Raw genomic sequence first — 14,690 nt, forward strand, 5'->3', positions numbered from 1 at the left:
CTTACAATATTATATGGATCCAGTATGGCAATGAATGGAAGACTTCCTTTAATATTCATGAAGGTCATTATGAATATCTGATTATGGCATTTGGGATCAGCAAAGCCCCTGCGGACGTCCAGAAATCTGTAAATGAAATTTTCTGGGACCTCCTGAATTCTTGTGTCATCATCTATCTGGTTGATATTTTTTTATTTTTATTTTATTTACTCATTTACTCATCTGAAAGTCATCACAAACATATCTGCATGGTAATCCAGAGAAAAACTGTTGTATGCCAAATTATAGGAGTGCTTCTTTGAAAAAAACCTTCCTACTGTTTCTGGGGTATGTTATTTCCAACCAAGAGGTACAGATGGAGCCTGAAAAATTATCTGCAGTACTGAATTGGCCACGACACACTGGCCTACGGGCTGTTCAACGCTTTCTTGGATTTCCTACAGACAATTTATTCCACACTTCTCTACTTTAACTGCAACAACTTCAGCCTTGACCCTGAAGAGAATGGACTACTGAAGCTGAAACCGCATTTTAGAATCTTAAACAGGCTATCCGTACAGCTCCTGGCCTTCATTGCCCTGTTGTGTCAAAATAATTATTCTTAGGCCTCTTTCACACGCATACGGTGGGTCCGCAATACACGAGGCACCGGCCATGTGCATTCCGCATTACGGATGCGGACCCATTCACTTGAATGGGTCTGCAAATCCGGAGATGCCGTGCGGAATGGAACCCCAGACTGGAAGAACTATGGAGTGCTTCTGTGAGGTTCTGATCCATGCTTCTGCTCCGCAAGAAGATAGAACTTGTTTTTATCTTTTTGGGGAATGGACGGATCGTGGATGCCATTCAAGTGAATGGGTCCGCGATCCGCATGCAGCCTCCCCACGGTCGGTGCCCGTGCATTGTAGACCGCAATTTGCACTCCACAGAACGGCGGGGGACACACGTTCGTGTGAAAGAGGCATTAGAAGTGGATGAGTCCTCCATTGGAGCCAGAGCTATTCCCGCTCAGCCACTACTGGCAAAATGGTCACTTGTGGTTTGTTCTCCAAGTCCTTCTCCACAGTCAAATTAATCTACTCTATAGGAGATGGGGAGCTGCTGGCCATAAAGCTTGCTTTGGAGGCGAGGCATCATCTGCTTGATGGTGCCAATCAACCAGGGCTAGTTTTAGACATAGTGTGCCCTGGGAAAAATTTAAAGTGGGGCCCCAAATCCTGAAATATTGGACTAGTAGTCTGACAGAACTTTGTAGCAACGGACAGTGGTTGCAACCACAGGAGCTGATTGTAGAATGCCACATCATCTCTCTTTAGTCTTTCCACTGTAAGGCCTTGTTTACACCTCAGTTATTTGGTCAGTTATTTCCATCAGTTATTGTGAGCCAAAACCAGGTGTGAGTCAAAAACATAGAACAGGTGCAGATCTTTTCATTATACCTTATGTATGTGTAGTGTCACGAACCAGCACCGGTTAGTGATGGACGAACATCGGCCAGGACGTTTCGTGAACACGCGTTCGCGACGGGCCCCGTTCACTTTAACTGCAGGCGAAACCTGAAAAACCTTCAGGTCATATTTGCAGCCAACAAATACTTACTAGAAGTGCACAAATAGTTCCACAACATGGACAGTGACATACCAGAGGGGGATCAATTGCAAAAATTCCCACAAAAAATATGTATTTTAACAGGGACCATTTACAGCGTCTTTTACTGTAGTCCAGTACAGGCACCCAAAGATCAGGCATTCACCTGACAGAAAAGAACAAGTGATTATGTGGCTGGAGGTACATTAGGCGGTCACTGGATAAAAATTTTACTGCAGGCCACTGGAGTAGAGGCCCCAAAAATTAGGCAATCACCTGAGAGAAAAAGGCCTTTTATGTCGCTATATATACATAAGACAAGGACCATCCTTTGTTTTGGGTAGTGGCAGATATGTGTGGGCTGGCATGAAGAAATTTAATTACACGTGGTCGTCACAGGTGTTGAATTCCTCCGAGATCCATGCCTCATTCATTTTTGGAAATGTGAGGTAGTCGTGAGCTAGGCGAGTGCGCTTATCGGTCATGATCACCCCCTGCTGTGCTGAACGTCCTTTCGGACAGGACACCTCGACGAGGGGTAAGCCAAGAGTTCCATGGCATATTGTGCCAGCTCTGGCCACAGGTTAAGCCTGCACACCAAGTACTCAAAGGGTTCCTCACTTCTCAGAGCGTCCACATCGGCCGTTAACCCGATGTAGTCGGACACCTGTTGGTCTAGGCATTCCCTGAGGCTGGATCCGGAGGGAGGCTGTTTATGGGTTGGCTGCAAGAATGATCTCATATCCAAAGTGATAAACACATCTTCAAACCGCCCTCTTCTTGCAGGCGCAGTAGGATTGGTAGCCGCACCTGTTTCGCTGTGGGTGGAAATTCCTCTGCCAGTGCCCGCAACAGCAGAATGCAGCATCTCTCGCATAGAAATGCTGCATTCTGACAGCCCTCTGTGATGCTGGTAACATGTCCGCCATTTTCTGTTTATACCGGCAGTCTAAGTACTTGCCACCCAGTTCTGGTCCTTGCCCTTTATGCTTTTTATATGGGGGTCCCTCTTCAAACACTGGAGCATGAAGGCCCCCATCTGCATTAAATTGGAAGCGGTGGAGCCCCCTGGCTCCTGCTCATCACCCAGGAGAATGTCATCCTCGGTCTCCTCCCTCCAGCCACGGACAACATCAGGGATCCCCAAAAAGTTTAAAGTCCCCCTCAAAGCGTGCTCTTCTTGCTCCTCCTCCTCCCCCCAGCCACCATCCTCCTCCGACTCCTCTTCACACGTCTGCTGACTTGTCTCAGATTGAGTAGCCCCCCTGGGAATTCATTCAGTATTGCAACTTCCTCATCTTCCAGCTCCTGCTCCTCGACGGCTTGATCAATAACACAATGCAATGCACGCTCAAGAAAAAAGGCATAAGGTACGATGTCAATGATGGCGCCCCGGCTGTGACTGACCAGTTTGGTGATCTCATCAAATGGCTGCAGAAGTCTGCATACGTCACAAATGAGCACCCACTGGCACGGTGAAAAGAAACCAAGCTCCCCAGAACCTGTCCTTCTGCAGAGTTCGTACAGGTAGTCGTTAACGGCACATTGCTGCTGGAGCAGCCTATCAAGTATATACAAGATGGAGTTCCAGAGCGTCGGGCTGTCACAAATCAGATGTCTGATGAGCAGGTGGTGTTGCCGCTGAACGTCAGCAAGGCGAGCCATGGCCGTGTAAGATCTTCTAAAATAGCCAAAGGTTTTCCTGGCCTGCCGCAAGATGTCCTGCACGACTAAGTGCAGACATATGGTACTTGGCGATTGGATGGAATGTTCCCGCCCACAAAAACCGAAGGTTTAAAGCCCAGGGACCGCCCCCACATGTCAAACCTGCACGCCATCCCCTGAAGACACAGAATTAAACGGCGAAACATGTAGGGATGCAGGCAAAATGAGGTAGGGACCCCAGAGTGGGAGAGTATATATAGATAGTGACAGATAGAATACATTAGTAAGGGTGAGAGACCTGAGAAACAATCAGGTATTCCACTGAGATACGGTTTATCTGAACACATGATATAACCACAATATATAAAATACAAATTCCCTCCTGAGGAATTTTAAATTAGTTCCCAAAGAGTTCTATGTGGTTTTAAGAGCACACAATAAACAATTAGGTGAGTGTTGGGCTTACCGCGACTTATGCTTTGACAGCACAGGCTGCAGATGGCAACACTATTGTCAGCAGCTGACACGTTAAAAAAAAGCCATGTGCCAGCGTCCTGGGAGCGCAAGATGTGACCGTGCATGGTGGGTGGCTGGCTCCAGATAAATTTGCAGTCTGCTTTTTGCCTCCGGTGCACTGCAAGTTCTGCCTCCTTCTCCTCCCTATCTGCTGCTCCTTCTCTTCCTCTGAACTCCCCTCCTCTTTCTCTCTTGTGGGCACCCACGTGACATCCATCAACATGTTATCATCGTCACCTTCACCACCACTGACATTAGAGATCTCGGAGTAGGCAGCAACAGCGGGGACCACCCTCCTTGGGCTGATCTTGGTACTGTTGTCAGACCGCTGGGTGGCGGCCGCTGCTACCTCCTCTTTCTTATCCGATGCCAAGAATGGCTGCGCATCGGTAAGGTCTTAGAATGAATGGGAAAATAATTCCTCTGACTCGAGTGGAGGGGCTATGGTGGTGGTGGTGGTGGTTTCTTTTGGGTGCACATAGCAGAGAGTGAGGAGGGTGCAGATACAGAGGACAAGGAGGGTGCAGAAGCGGAAGGCCGAGTGAGCTGAGGAAACAGCCCACTCAGACTCAACCAACTCTGGTGCGTCCTTTGACGTAATCGCACGCACCTTATCCAACTTCCCACTTAGGCTCCGGCATGGTGCACCTGCCCGACTCCTACCACCTCTGCGGAACAGCCTGCCTCTTCCTCTGCCTGTCATTTTCAAAATTACCCTGTGCTACAGTCCCTAGAGAAGAGCAGTATTTGTGGAAGCAGGTGTATAGCAGGCCTCAATCAATATTTTGTGAAAGTAGGTATATTAATCCCCTCAATCAATATTTTGTGGAAGCAGGAATATCGCACCCCTCAATCAGTATTTTGTGGATGCAGGTATATCACACCCCTCAATCCGTATTTTGTGGAAGCAGGTATATCAAACCCCTTAATTTGTATTTTGCGGAAGCAGGTATATCTCACCCCTAAATCTATATTTTGTGGAAGCAGGTATATTGCATTCCTCAATCAGTATTTTGTGGAAGCAGGTATATCAAACCCCTTAATCTGTATTTTGTGGAAGCAGGTATATTGCACCCCTCAATCAGTATTTTCTGGGGCAACAGGTATATCACACCCGTTGCAAATAGTTGTTCCAATAGCGCTTGTCCCTCTATATACCTGCACTGGGCCGATGCAAGGATTTTTGCCAACAAAAGCGAAGCTACATTTTGGCACCCCCCATCACCAGAACTCCCTCTAACACCAGCATCCCACCCGGACCCCACTCCAATCGCCTGAATGCCTGCCTCGCAAAACCCTGCAGTCCACCTACCGCACCCACCTCCTGTGCATACAGACGTGGACAAAATTGTTGGTACCCTTTGGTCAATGAAAGAAAAAGTCACAATGGTCACAGAAATAACTTTAATCTGACAAAAGTAATAATAAATTAAAATTCTATAAATGTTAACCAATGAAAGTCAGACATTGTTTTTCAACCATGCTTCAACAGAATTATGTAAAAAAATAAACTCATGAAACAGGCATGGACAAAAATGATGGTACCCCTAACTTAATATTTTGTTGCGCAACCTTTTGAGGCAATCACTGCAATCAAACGCTTCCTGTAACTGTCAATGAGACATCTGCACCTCTCAGCAGGTATTTTGGCCCACTCCTCATGAGCAAACTGCTCCAGTTGTGTCCGGTTTGAAGGGTGCCTTTTCCAGACTGCATGTTTCAGCTCCTTCCAAAGATGCTCAATAGGATTGAGGTCAGGGCTCATAGAAGGCCACTTTAGAATAGTCCAATTTTTTCCTCTTAGCCATTCTTGGGTGTTTTTAGCGGTGTGTTTTGGGTCATTGTCCTGTTGCAAGACCCATGACCTGCGACTGAGACCAAGCTTTCTGACACTGGCTAGTACATTTCTCTCTAGAATTCCTTGATAGTCTTGAGATTTCATTGTACCCTGCACAGATTCAAGACACCCTGTGCCAGACGCAGCAAAGCAGCCCCAGAACATAACAGAGCCTCCTCCATGTTTCACAGTAGGGACAGTGTTCTTTTCTTGATATGCTTCATTTTTTCGTCTGTGAACATACAGCTGATGTGCCTTGGCAAAAACTTCGATTTTTGTCTCATCTGTCCACAGGACATTCTCCCAGAAGCTTTGTGGCTTGTCAACATGTAGTTTGGCATATTCCAGTCTTGCTTTTTTATGATTCGTTTTCAACAATGGTGTCCTCCTTGGTCGTCTCCCATGTAGTCCACTTTGGCTCAAACAACGACGGATGGTGCGATCTGACACTGATGTTCCTTGAGCATGAAGTTCACCTTGAATCTCTTTAGAAGTCTTTCTAGGCTCTTTTGTTACCATTCGGATTATCCGTCTCTTAGATTTGTCATCAATTTTCCTCCTGCGGCCACGTCCAGGGAGGTTGGCTACAGTCCCATGGATCTTAAACTTATGAATAATATGTGCAACTGTACTCACAGGAACATCTAGTTGCTTGGAGATGGTCTTATAGCCTTTACCTTTAACATGCTTGTCTATAATTTTCTTTCTGATCTCTTGAGACAGCTCTTTCCTTTGCTTCCTCTGGTCCATGTCGAGTGTGGTACACACCATATCACCAAACAACACAGTGATTACCTGGAGCCATATATATAGGCCCAATGGCTGATTACAAGGTTGTAGACACCTGTGATGCTAATTAGTGGACACACCTTGAATTAACATGTCCCTTTGGTCACATTATGTTCTGTGTTTTCTAGGGGTACCATCATTTTTGTCCATGCCTGTTTCATGAGTTTATTTTTTTACATAATTCTGTTGAAGCATGGTTGAAAAACAATGTCTGACTTTCATTGGTTAACATTTATAGAATTTTAATTTATTATTACTTTTGTCAGATTAAAGTTATTTCTGTGACCATTGTGACTTTTTCTTTCATTGACCAAAGGGTACCAACAATTTTGTCCACGTCTGTATATGTTTCTTTAACTTATTTTTCTTTTATATAAATAAACTATATCATGGTTTTTGTTAAGTGCATTTTATTAACAGATTAACAAAATAAGTTATACATCTATAAAACTACGTTTTCAACAATGAGTAAAAGTGCAGGAAATAGTGAAAATATATTTGTCTTAACCCCTTTAGGACACAGCCTTATTTCAACTTAAGGACCAGGCAATTTTTTGCAAATCTGACCAGTGTCACTATAGGTGGTGACAACTTTAAAACGCTTTGACTTATCCAGGCCATTCTGAGAATGTTTTTTCGTCACATATTGTACTTCATGACACTTGTAAAATGAAGTAAAAAAATCATCTTTTTTTATTTATAAAAAATACCAAATTTACAAAAAAATATAAAAAAATTGCACATTTCCAAGTTTCAATTTCTCTATTTCTATAATACATAGTAATACCTCAAAAAAATAGTTATTACTTTACATTCCCCATATGTCTACTTCATGTTTGGATCATTTTGGGAATGATATTTTATTTTTTGGGGATGTTACAAGGCTTAGAAGTTTAGAAGCAAATCTTGAAATTTTCAAAAACCAGATTTTTAGGGACCAGTTCAGGTCTGAAGTCACTTTGCGAGGCTAACATAATAAAAACCACCCAAAACCACCCAAAAAAACAAACGTAGTTAACCCTTTAGGTGTTCCACAAGAATTAATGGAAAATAGAGATATAATTTCAAAATTTCACTTTTTGGGCAGATTTTCCATTTTAATATTTTTTTTCCAGTTACAAAGCAAGGGTTAACAGCCAAACAAAACAAAATATTTATGGCCCTGATTCTGTAGTTTACAGAAACACCCCATATGTGGTCGTAAACTACTGTACGGGCACATGGCAGGGTGCAGAAGGAAAGGAATGCCATACGGTTTTTGGAAGGCAGATTTTGCTAGACTGTTTTTTTTTTTTACACCATGTCCCATTTGAAGCCCCCCTGATGCACCCCTAGAGTAGAAACTCAAAAAAAGTGACCCCATTTTAGAAACTACGGGATACGGTGGAAGTTTTGTTGGTACTAGTTTAGGGTACATATGATTTTTGTGGGGGGTTCAGTCAGCACAACCCTGTATGCAGGTGCACATTGCTATGGCGAAATACACATACAAACGCAAAAACACAAATGCAATAGAACTCTGCATTTTTGGTTGCTCTTTATTACACTTTTTGTGAGGCAAGGTAACAAGAAGTAGCTGTTTTGGCACAGTTTTTATTTAGTTATTTACAACATTCATCTGACAGGTTAGATCATGTGGTATTTTTATAGACCAGGTTTTCACGGACGCAGCGATACCTAATATGTATACTTTTTATTTATTTATTTAATCATTTCTTTTAGTGTTTTAGTGTTTCCGTAGTCTGAGAGCCATAATTTTTTCAGTTTTTGGGCGATTATCTTGGGTAGGTTATAATTTTTGCGGGATGAGATGACGGTTTGATTGGCACTATTTTGGGGTGTGTGTGACTTTTTGATCGCTTGCTATTACACTTTTTGTGATGTAAGGTGACAAAAAATAGTTTATTTAGCACAGTTTTTATTTTATATATTTGACGGTGTTCATCTGAGGGGTTAGGTCATGTGATATTTTTATGGAGCCGGTCGATACGTACGCGGCGATACCTAATATGTATAATTTTTTTTATTTATGCAAGTTTTACACAGCTTTTTTAAAACAAAAAAAATGATGTTTTAGTGTCTCTGTATTCTGAGCCATATTTTTTTTTATTTTTTGGGCGATTGTCTCAGTTCGAGACTCATTTTTTGCAGGATGAGGTGACGGTTAGATTGGTACTATTTTGGTGAGCAAATGCCTTTTTGATCGCTTGCTGTTGTACTTTTTGTGATGTAAGGTGACAAAAAAATGGTTTATTTAGCACAGTTTTTATTTTTTAAGGCGTTTATCTGAGGGGTTGGGTCATGTAATATGGAGCTGGTCGATAGGGATGTGGCGATACCTAATATGTATACATTTTTCCCCCCCTATTTTTTACCAATTTTTTTTCACTTTATTTGGGGAAAATTATGTTTTTGTTTATTTTTACTTGAAACTTAATTTTTTGAGGGAAAACTTTCTTTTTTTTTTTTCTTTTTTTCACTTTATTTTTTGTCCCACTTTGGGACTGCAACTTTTGGGGGTCTAATCCTTTACAATGCATTCCAATACTTCTGTATGGAATGCATTGGCTGTATGAGTAATAGTGAGTATTATTCATAAAGCTTCCGGCCTGTGAGATCCAGGGGGCTGGATCTCACAGGCTCGTCACCGGAAGGCAGCGCGATGCCTTCCATGCCATCGGGCCCCCCCTACAGCCGAATGGGGACCCAATGGCACCGCCGCACCAGGTAAAAGCCGCAAACCCGCGCATTTAGCTAAGGTGCCTGCTCAATGATTTGAGCAGGCACCGTGTTCCGATCACCGCCCGCTGGTGATCGGAACTATACATGACGTACCGGTATGTCATGTGTCCTTAAGTACCAGGACAACATGTCGTACCGGTACGTAATGTGTCCTGAAGAGGTTAAAACAGAGTAAACACTACACACAGTGCTACACTAAAACTGCCTGTTCAAGGCAAAATATTACCAGTTATTTGTCAAAAAGAAGTGCAATAAGGATCAGCAAGGTTTTAACCACTTAGCGCTACGCTAACGCCGAAAGGCGTCATCTCTGCGGCGCTCCCAGGCTACGCTAACGCCAATAGGCGTCATCTCGCGTGAGCCGAGATTTCCTGTGAACGCGCGCACGCAGACGCGTGGATCTCCAGCCTGCCAGCGGCGATCGCTCGCTGGCAGCCTGGAGATGTGATTTTTTTAACCCCTAACAGGCATATTAGACGCTGTTTTGATAACAGCGTCTAATATACCTGCTACCTGGTCCTCTGGTGGTCCCTTTTGTTAGAATCGACCACCAGAGGACTCAGGCAGCTCACTAAAGTAGCACCAAACACCACTACACTACACTACACCCCCCCCCCCGTCACTTATTAACCCTTTATAAACCACTGATCAGCCCATATAGACTCCCTGATCACCCCCCTGTCATTGATCACCCCCCTGTCATTGATCACCCCCCTGTAAGGCTCCATTCAGACATCCGTATGATTTTTACGGATCCACGGATACATGGATCGGATACGCAAAACACATACGGACGTCTGAATGGAGCCTTACAGGGGGGTGATCAATGACAGAGGGGTGATCACCCATATAGACTTCCTGATCACCCCCTGTCATTGATCACCCCCCTGTAAGGCTCCATTCAGACATCCGTATGATTTTTACGGATCCACGGATACATGGATCGGATCCGCAAAACACATGCGGACGTCTGAATGGAGCCTTACAGGGGGGTGATCAATGACGCAGGTGATCAGGGAGTCTATATGGGTGATCACCCCTCTGTCATTGATCACCCCCCTGTAAGGCTCCATTCAGACGTCCGCATGTGTTTTGCGGATCCGATCCATGTATCCGTGGATCCGTAAAAAATCATACGGACGTCTGAATGGAGCCTTACAGGGGGGTGATCAATGACGAAGGTGATCAGGGAGTCTATATGGGTGATCACCCCTCTGTCATTGATCACCCCCCTGTAAGGCTCCATTCAGACGTCCGCATGTGTTTTGCGGATCCGATCCATGTATCCGTGGATCCGTAAAAATCATACGGACGTCTGAATGGAGCCTTACAGGGGGGTGATCAATGACGAAGGTCATCAGGGAGTCTATATGGGTGATCACCCCTCTGTCATTGATCACCCCCCTGTAAGGCTCTATTCAGACGTCCGCATGTGTTTTGCGGATCCGATCCATGTATCCGTGGATCCGTAAAAAATCATACGGATGTCTGAATGGAGCCTTACAGGGGGGTGATCAATGACAGGGGTGTGATCAATGACAGGGGGGTGATCACCCCATATAGATTCCCTGATCACCCCCTGTAAGGCTCCATGTAGACATTTTTTTGGGCACAAGTTAGCGGAAATTTTTTGTTTGTTTTTGTTTTTTCTTACAAAGTCTCATATTCCACTAACTTGTGTCAAAAAATAAAATCTCACATGAACTCACCATACCCCTCACGGAATCCAAATGCGTAAATTTTTTTAGACATTTATATTCCAGACTTCTTCTGACGCTTTAGGGCCCCTAAAAAGCCAGGGCAGTATAAATACCCCACATGTGACCCCATTTTGGAAAGAAGACACCCCAAGGTATTCCGTGAGGGGCATATTGAGTCCATGAAAGATTGAAATTTTTGTCCCAAGTTAGCAGAAAGGGAGACTTTGTGAGAAAATACAAAAAAAATCAATTTCCGCTAACTTGTGCCCAAAAAAAATTTCTAGGAACTCGCCATGCCCCTCACGGAATACCTTAGGGTGTCTTCTTTCCAAAATGGGGTCACATGTGGGGTATTTATACTGCCCTGGCATGTTAGGGGCCCAAAAGCGTGAGAAGAAGTCTGGGATCCAAATGTCTAAAAATGCCCTCCTAAAAGGAATTTGGGCCGCTTTGCGCATCTAGGCTGCAAAAAAGTGACACACATCTGGTATCGCCGTACTCAGGAGAAGTTGGGGAATGTGTTTTGGGGTGTCATTTTACATATACCCATGCTGGGTGAGATAAATATCTTGGTCAAATGCCAACTTTGTATAAAAAAAATGGGAAAAGTTGTCTTTTGCCGAGATATTTCTCTCACCCAGCATGGGTATATGTAAAATGACACCCCAAAACACATTCCCCAACTTCTCCTGAGTACGGCGATACCACATGTGTGACACTTTTTTGCCGCCTAGGTGGGCAAAGGGGCACGCATTCCAAAGAGCACCTTTCAGATTTCACAGGTCCTTTTTTACACATTTTGATTTCAAACTACTTACCACACATTAGGGCCCCTAGAATGCCAGGGCAGTATAACTACCCCACAAGTGACCCCATTTTGGAAAGAAGACACCCCAAGGTATTCCGTGAGGGGCATGGCGAGTTCCTAGAATTTTTTATTTTTTGTCACAAGTTAGCGGAAAATGATGATTTTTTTTATTTATTTTTTCCTTACAAAGTCTCATATTCCACTAACTTGTGACAAAAAATAAAAAATTCGAGGAACTCGCCATGCCCCTCACGGAATACCTTGGGGTGTCTTCTTTCCAAAATGGGGTCACTTGTGGGGTAGTTATACTGCCCTGGCAATTTAGGGGCCCTAATGTGTGCGAAGTAGTTTGAAATCAAAATCTGTAAAAAATGGCCGGTGAAATCCTAAAGGTGTTCTTTGGAATGTGGGCCCCTTTGCCCACCTAGGCTGCAAAAAAGTGTCACACATCTGGTATCGCCGTACTCAAGAGAAGTTGGGCAATGTGTTTTGGGGTGTCATTTTACATATACCCATGCTGGGTGATATAAATATCTTGGTCAAATGCCAACTGTGTATAAAAAAATAATGGGAAAAGTTGTCTTTTGCCAAGATATTTCTCTCACCCAGCATGGGTATATGTAAAATGACACCCCAAAACACATTCCCCAACTTCTCCTGAGTACGGCGATACCAGATGTGTGTCACTTTATTGCCGCCAAGGTGGGCAAAGGGGCACACATTCCAAAGAGCACCTTTCGGATTTCACAGGCCATTTTTTACACATTTTGATTTCAAACTACTAACCACACATTTGGGCCCCTAAATTGCCAGGGCAGTATAACTACCCCACAAGTGACCCCATTTTGGAAAGAAGACACCCCAAGGTATTTCGTGATGGGCATAGTGAGTTCATGGAAGTTTTTATTTTTTGTCACAAGTTAGTGGAATATGAGACTTTGTAAGAAAAAAATAAAAAAAAATAATAAATCATCATTTTCCGCTAACTTGTGACAAAAAATAAAAAGTTCTATGAACTCACTATGCCCATCAGCGAATACCTCAGGTTGTCTACTTTCCGAAATGGAGTCATTTGTGGGTTTTTTCTACTGTTTGGGCATTGTAGAACCTCAGGAAACATGACAGGTGCTCAGAAAGTCAGAGCTGCTTCAAAAAGCGGAAATTCACATTTTTGTACCACACCATTTTTGTAAACGCTATAACTTTTACCCAAACCATTTTTTTTTACCCAAACATTTTTTTTTAATCAAAGACATGTAGAACAATAAATTTAGCGAATAATTTATATATGGATGTCGTTTTTTTGCAAAATTTTACAACTGAAAGTGAAAAATGAAATTTTTTTGCAAAAAAATTGTTACATTTTGATTAATAACAAAAAAAGTAAAAATGTCAGCAGCAATGAAATACCACCAAATGAAAGCTCTATTAGTGAGAAGAAAAGGAGGTAAAATTTATTTGGGTGGTAAGTTGCATGACCGAGCAATAAACCGCTAAAGTTGTGGAGTGCCGATTTGTAAAAAAGGGCCTGGTCACTAGGGGGGTATAAACCTGTGGTCCTTAAGTGGTTAAACCAACACATTAATCCCATTTTTCCTTTCACATTATAAACATATTTTCAAACTATAACATAAGGGCCTAAGTTTCCTTCGAGTTAACCGAGTACAATTCAACTAAAGTGCTAGATAATACACACATTCAAAGTGAGCTCTATAAAATTTTAACTTTTCTTGCTTTTGCGCTCACAAAATCATAAAGCAAAGTCTAAAAATCAATGTCCTGTGTAATCCGGTTTTCAATAGAAATCATTGCAAGTCCCACCAATCTCTCTTGGGACATTGTTGAACATAGATATTTTTTTAGTAATTAGAGCTATGAAAAGCTTTGTTCACCAGAAGCGACAGATATTGGCAATGTCAATAATATCTGCAGTGCTATGGAGACATTGGGAGCAAAGTCATTTTTTATTGCATATAAAATCTGTGAAGGGGTCATTGTCGGTTTCAAGATAGGAGCCAATATAGTGAGCTCTTCACACAGCTGTGCTCCACCCAGATCAGTATCTTCTGAGTTTCTATCAGTCAATACAGTTTGCAAATCTAAACAATACTTCATAAGTGTTGAATATGGTAAGTTTTTAAGTTTCTGGATACCGTAAAGAAACAAAGTGCCTGCTGTGATGCTTAATTTGCTCAAATCTCTTATCATGAGAATTAATATTAACATCCAAAATGCTAAAAAAAAAACACTCAACAAATTTTGGTTGTTGCAGGATCATCAATTGGATCATCCTGCGCTTCATAAGAAAACAGCCTCTTTTTCTTTATTTGCCACACTAATGCGGGAAACAGGCTCAATCTCCATTTCTGTGGCCAGCTCTTTAGCCTCTTCCAGCAAATCTTCAAATCCTTGATCTTAACAATAATCCTTCAAAAAAAGTTGTTGTAGATTCTAACATATCAATTACATGTGGAAGGTACATACTTTTACTTTTAAGCAGCTTGCTGACAAAGCTAATTATATTTAGAATGTTGTACTACATTACCATGAAACACAAAAAATTTAAGTTGTTTAGTTCTTTTGCAAGGGATTCCGCATCAGATTGTGCCATTGCTGATTGTGCCATTGCTGTCAGTGACCTTGAAATATCAGACAAGGCATCATATATTTCTTCAACCTGGAATCTGAATGATCGAACAGCATCTATTCTGGAAGACAATCTGGTGTCAAAGGTTTCACTGTAAGGCCTCACGCAAGTGAACTGAAAGCATTTGAAGACGGATCCGTCTTCAAAATGCTTTCAGTGTTACTATGGCAGCCAGGACACTATTAAAGTCCTGGTTGCCATAGTAGTAGTGGGGAGCGGGGGAGCGGTATACTTACAGTCCGTGCGGCTCCCGGGGCGCTCCAGAGTGACGTCAGAGCGCCCCATGCGCATGGATCATGTGATCCATGCGATCACGTCATCCATGCGCTTGGGGCGCCCTGACGTCACTCTGGAGCGCCCTGGGAGCCACACGGACGGTAAGTATGCTGCTCCCCA

At 43.0% G+C, this 14,690-nt stretch overlaps 1 protein-coding gene across 4 annotated transcripts in view; it reads right to left on the minus strand.

Annotated features, from left to right (window-relative positions):
- The window catches only part of PLA2G4F (phospholipase A2 group IVF), a 569,872-nt gene that overhangs the window by 133,665 nt on the left and 421,517 nt on the right, over nt 1-14,690 (minus strand). The gene's annotated exons all lie outside the window — the stretch shown is intronic.

The sequence above is a fragment of the Bufo gargarizans genome, chromosome 11 (assembly GCF_014858855.1).
Source record: "Bufo gargarizans isolate SCDJY-AF-19 chromosome 11, ASM1485885v1, whole genome shotgun sequence".
Lineage (NCBI taxonomy): Eukaryota > Metazoa > Chordata > Amphibia > Anura > Bufonidae > Bufo > Bufo gargarizans.